Source organism: Erythranthe guttata, chromosome 7 (genome assembly GCF_056151865.1).
Source record: "Erythranthe guttata isolate IM_541 chromosome 7, IM_541, whole genome shotgun sequence".
NCBI classification, from domain to species: Eukaryota; Viridiplantae; Streptophyta; class Magnoliopsida; order Lamiales; family Phrymaceae; genus Erythranthe; species Erythranthe guttata.
Window position 1 is genome coordinate 6355363 of NC_142539.1, and position 6287 is coordinate 6361649.

At 33.7% G+C, this 6287-nt stretch overlaps 1 long non-coding RNA gene across 2 annotated transcripts; it reads left to right on the plus strand.

Moving 5' to 3' along the window:
- The first annotated feature begins 1056 nt into the window (after positions 1-1056).
- On the plus strand, positions 1057-4329 carry LOC148769085 (uncharacterized). 2 transcript variants are annotated; one of them, XR_016032172.1, is made up of 5 exons: positions 1057-1384; positions 2156-2326; positions 2418-2517; positions 3339-3443; positions 3733-4329. It is a non-coding gene; the product is annotated as an uncharacterized LOC148769085 (long non-coding RNA). The 2 variants fall into 2 exon arrangements; XR_016032173.1 differs by lacking the exons at positions 3339-3443; positions 3733-4329 and adding an exon at positions 2963-3198.
- The last annotated feature ends 1958 nt before the right edge of the window (positions 4330-6287 follow it).

Genomic DNA, 6287 nt, shown 5'->3' on the forward strand with positions numbered 1-6287 from the left:
CCTCGGTGATAGTGGTCTTCGATATTGGGCTCGTGGCCCAGTAGGTAAATAATTTGTAGGCCCATTGAGTTGGTCCAATTAGGCATATCATTAAGCCCCCCACCACTACTAGAAAATCGCCGATTAGCGACGGACATTGGCAACGTATAACTGATTCGTTGCTACGATAAAGATTTAGCAATAGCATTAGTGACGGAAGATGAAATCGTCCCTTTGGTAGTGTTACTCTGCTTTTAGCGACGAATGTTTGCGACAACTGATAAGTTTGTTTCAAAAATAATGTTCCAGCAACAAATATAGCGATAACAAATAGAGTCGTTGCAAGTGTAGGTAAGTAGCAACGAACCCTAGCGACGAATATTAAGTCTATTTCTAAAATAAATTTGTAGCAACATATGTTGCGACGACTATATATTTGTTGCTAGGAAAATTGTGTGGCAACGGATTTGAGCAAGGGATAACAAATTCGTTTCTAATTTGAGCGAAAAATTTAGTGACGACAACTATAATCGTCCCTTGGGTTTAGAACAATCAGTAAGTGCTACGGATTTTAGCAACGAAAACTATATCCGTATCTAAGATAAATAATTTGCGAAACTGTAGTGACGGATATTAGCAATGACTATCAAATCCATTTCAAAAGTACATTATTATATTATTATTATTATTATTATTATTATTATTATTATTATTATTATTATTATTATTATTATTATTATTATTATTATTATTATTATTATTATTATTATTATTATTATTATTATTATTATTATTATTATTATTATTATTATTATTATTATTATTATTATTATTATTATTATTATTATTATTATTATTATTATTATTATTATTATTATTATTATTATTATTATTACTATTATTATTATTATTATTATTATTATTATTATTATTATTATTATTATTATTATTATTATTATTATTATTATTATTATTATTATTATTATTCCTAAAAAAATAACTTCATATTAACATAAATGTATTTTAAAGTTTTAGTATATTAAAAGTGATACATGCGTGTATGTATGAATCACTTTTATTTACTTTTCTGCCATTAATTAATTATTGTGGTAAAAGGAAAAAGTAATCCTAATTAAAAGAAACATAAAACCCTTTCTATACAATTTGTGAGAACTACTTTGAGAAATTGAGAGGGCAGGGACGGTTCAACTGCACGCCTCGCAATGGCCACCACCGCGGCGCCACGACTGACCACCACCGCAGCACCACGAAAGCCACCACCACCTACGCGACGAGCAAATCCCCACTGCCGGCCCCGCAACTAGCCGCCACCGCGCACGGTACCACGACCAGCCACCGCCGCGGCGCCACGAGAAGCCACCGCCACGAACGACGCCTCTCTTGGGTAAGTCTGACTCCCCCCCTTTTAATTTTTGTTTGTATTGAAAAAATATTGATTAGAAACTACTTTCTATGATTTTTTGATGAACTGAAATTATGATTTTTTTATGAACTGAAATTTTTTGTATGTGAAATAGATGCTTCAATTAATTCTTTTACCTATTAATTGTGCGAATTTGATATTGCCCAGACATAAAAAAAAAATTGTTCGCCAATGACACTTTTCCCATCTTTATATTTGTTCACTTACAATCTCAAAAATTAAACTTTAATTGCCTCTGTTTCTTATTTAGTTGGATTGATAGGGTAAATTTACTTTCTTGTTTCATGCCTTCATATTTGGTGAAAAACATGGGGGGTAATTGGTATTTTGCATCCTCGAATTACATGCATTTGGCACTTTGGACCCTTCAATTGAAACAGTAGCAATTTGCACCCTCTAATTACAACTTGCTTGACATTTTGCACCCTGCTACACATTGTTTGAAAAATGACCTGCAACCGGTTCTAACAGTTTCCTCACCATCTTTCCCGTTGAATTTTCTTCCACCAGTGTTCCAAACATCTTTTCAAGACCCTTTTAACTTTTCCTCCTCCGCATGGCTGCATCCTCAACCGCCATCGTCGGATGCTCCAAAATCCTCAACTTCCTTATACCTCTCCAGTCTCTTATAACCAAGACGGCTGCTGCTTAGATTATGACATGTTTCACAAATCCATATGCCTGAACACTTTATGTTTTTCTTTTTATTTGTTTCTTTGTTTGTTTTTTTAGAAAAATGCCACGATGAGGAGGTGTTAGACGAGCGAGCCGTGAGAATTCATCACAACCACAACCACAAACACCTCTATCAAAGCAAGGGGAAGTTAGAGATTCACAATCAAGTCTTGCATCACAACAAAGAATCTCGAGCAACCGAATATTGCTGAAAGTGGATAGAGACAGGTAAATTTATTTAATATTTGAAACATATATTATTGTGAAAGAATATTAATTATAGTTTATTGAACAATTTTAATCCTTCGAATGCTTCGAGAAATTTGGTTATAATATTCAAGAAATCATTTAGCGGTCTATGGCCTACATGGAACAGTGTCCCAAATCATGTCAGAGATAGTTGGTTTGGAGAATTTCAGGTATTATATTTTTAATAACTAATATTTATTTATTTATTTATTTCTTTATTTCTTTGTAATGGATTAATGCAATCTCCTGTTTGTTTCTTCTATGAATAGTATAATTAATTATTTGCTGTCTTTTGTTTACCTTTTTGCTACACGTAAGCTGGTAGAAACTTAGAGTCTGGTAGAAAAATGTTTGCAACTTTATTAATCTGCCCTCTCATTATTATTAGGTGAGGATGTTGATGATGGATTGATTAACTTGCTTTCTCAAACTATTCGTTTTATCACTGCTCTTATTGTATTATGAGTCAGTCTAGACAAGTGTGTGCGTAGTATTCTGGAGTATATATTCCTATTAAATGCAATTATCTTGATATATTTGCTACTTAATTATGTAGCTCATTTTTTTTTAATTTGTATGGTTTGCTAAAGTGTTATTTTTATTGAATATTTACAGAAGATGTATAATTGGGCAGAGGATAATCATTTGACAGTAAGAAGACATTTCGAACGCAAAAGAAGTACCAGTTTGAGGAATTCTTAGAACAAAGCTAAAAAGCGATATATTGAGACAAATATAATACCCAACTGGATCAATCGGAATCATTGGCAGGAATTGATGGCTTATTGGAATACTGACAAATTTATAAAATAAATCTGAAATTAATTCCAATAACAGAAAATCAAGTATAAATGATCGGCACATCTTTGCACATAGGAGGATCAATTCTTATTTCGGAATATAAAAGAAGATATGTAAGTATTAATTTTGTACTTTATTCTTGATAATTGAATTATTTAATCTTCAATTAACTATTTGCTCGTTTCTTTAGGTTAAAGAGAAAGGGAGAGAGCCTACTGCCTCATAGTTATTTTTGATGACTCATTAGACAAAAGGAAATAATGATTGGATTGATCGTAAATCAAAGTGTGTATGGGTATGATTCTAATTTTATATTTTATTTCAATCACATAATGTTTAACAGCTGCTGTTAAAATCCATTTTAAATTTAGAAGGACTGATGTTTAATATTCATCTTTAGTTGCTTGAATATGCTCCTTTGAACTGTACTGATAATGCACTTATGAACTGCTTGAATATGCTCCTTTGAGGTATTGATTTTTAGTGAAATATATATGATTCTTCTAATTGAAATACATCTGATGTTGCTAATTTTCTATTACTCTATATTTTGGATTAATTTATTATCAATTTTATCTTATCAGGATAAATTTTCGACAATCATCAAGCGAAGGCGTTTAGATAACAATGACGATGGAGAAGGAAATGAGGATACAACAATAAACGACGACGAGGAAGAAGATTATGCTAATGGAGATGAGGCCTTCATGGAAATGGTGCATGCTCTACCTAAAGAAGTTGTTGATAATGCTTGGCTCGAGGCAACTGGAGGACCAATTAAAGGAAGAGTTAATGGTCTCGGATCAGAGTCTGCTAATTTTATACATCATGTTAACTTTATTTCTAATGCTTCAACGAGTTCTTCATCAACACCACGAACGTCTTCTCAAAACATGGTTGATAGTCCTACTTTCGAAGAAGTTGTTAATCGATTGGTGGAGCAAAAGATTACAGATATGCGTGCATCTTTTGAAGAGCAACTACAAGCCGGTATCCAAGCTGCCATTCAGGCCGTGCACCAAAGTGAACCAAGAGGATCTACTAGAGATACACGGTCAGCAACATAGTTATGGGATAAGATTAAAATTAATATTTTTAGAAGAACGTTATTTTTTTCTAGAACCTGATGTTGCACATTCTATTGATATTGTTTAGCTTAAAATATTTTTTGCTAACTAGTTTTCAGTCTTGCACTTTAGTATTGTATCAAATGTTATTTTATGAGCATATTTGGATGTTTTGTTTTTGGTAAATTATATATCTGGACAGGTTTTAATAATTGGTAAAATGATTTGGCTACAGCTTTAGCAACGAATAATTCTAATAATGGTTGTATAAAGTTACTTTTGGCGATGAAATTAGAAATGAAATTTGTGACGGATTTTATGTATTTCGTGATAGAATATTGCAATGGACTTAGCTATAGATTAACGACGGAATATTTGCAACGTACGTAGCTACGGATTTGGCAGCAACACATTTTCGACGCACTTAGCAACATAATTAGCTACGGATATTAGAAACGAAAAAAATCAACATTAGTGATGGATGTGTTCGTTGCTAGTATAGCGACAGATTTTGGCGACGAACGATATTCATTTCTACCATAGCAACGATAATTAGCGAGAACTTTAGCCACATCCATTAGCAACATACACGTTTCGTATTAGCGACAGAATAGTCTGTGACAAACGTAGCGACGGAGTGTAGCGACGATCATTATCTGTTGCCACGTGTAGCGACGGCATTTCATCAAGTCGCAGCTAAAATTTAGCGACGCGGCTTTTTTCTACGGAATTGGCAACGCATGACATCTGTCGCTAATCACGAGTTAGCGACGGATTCACATTGTTTAGCGATTTTGTAAACTTATGGTTGAATACCACTTTTTTGTGGTTATTTACGGTAACTTTATAGTTGATTTTAGAAGAAAAAAACCCAAAACACAAAAATAAAATTCTAGTTTATTATGGTAATTTTGTAAGTTATTTAGAAGAAGAAAAAAAATGTGATATATATATATATATATATATATATATATATATATATATATATATATATATATATATATATATATATAGAGAGAGAGAGAGAGAGAGAGAGAGAGAGAGAGAGAGAGAGAGAGAGAGAGAGAGAGAGAGAGAGAGAATTCAAATTAGAAAACACAAAAAGAAAAAAAAACATCAAGGAGTGAGTAAGATAGGAGAGGGTAAATTTGAAACAAAATAAGGGTTCAATGTATCCTTAATACTAAAAATATGGTTGGACCTTTCTTCATTGAGAAATGGCACAAAACTCAAAGAGTCCCTTACAATACAATAGTCAACTAAAATTAATAAAAATATCTAGTCAATTTTTATTATAGTAATTTATACTTAATTATTACTTTTGTCGTTGATTTTGTAATTTATATTTATATTAAGAGAAAATTTATATTATTGCATACATCTTTGTTTGAATTATGGTTTCATCATGTAATTCAGATAATCCCTAATGATGATGCTAAAGATAGATCACCTTAGAGAGTTGAAGTAAGATGAGCTGGAAGAGCAGAGTGGATCACTGGCTCACGAGCTTGATGACCTTGAGATACCTGCGATCATAGAACACATGAACTAAGCCAGGGGTTGATCCGGCGGAAACCCCTCCGACGCTCAAGTCAGACGTGCTGATCATAGAAAATAGTCCAGAGAATACAGTTGTAGTATTGCTCAGTTAATAGGACGTACCTTAAGGAGTGAGTTCAAACCTTTATTTATAGCTTAGTTGAGATTGTCGGGCCCAAACCTTACTTGAAGGTGATTGGGCCTCGGTGATAGTGGTCTTCGATATTGGGCTCGTGGCCCAGTAGGTAAATAATTTGTAGGCCCATTGAGTTGGTCCAATTAGGCATATCATTAAGCCCCCCACTCTCGAGTCGATGTGAAGCCATGTAGAAATGGGTTCTCGATCGTGTCGAGAGTAAAAATTGTAGTGGTCGCTCTTTGGCATATGGCCTGATGGTGTGCAAAAACATGTTGGAGCGTGTGTCGGAGGGGCGTGATGGCGCGTAGCGCGACCAAGTTGTCGCGATGAAAGTTACTTGAGTCGTCGATGTTGTTCCGCGACGATGTAGTAGCGAATTATCTCCTCGTGGGGA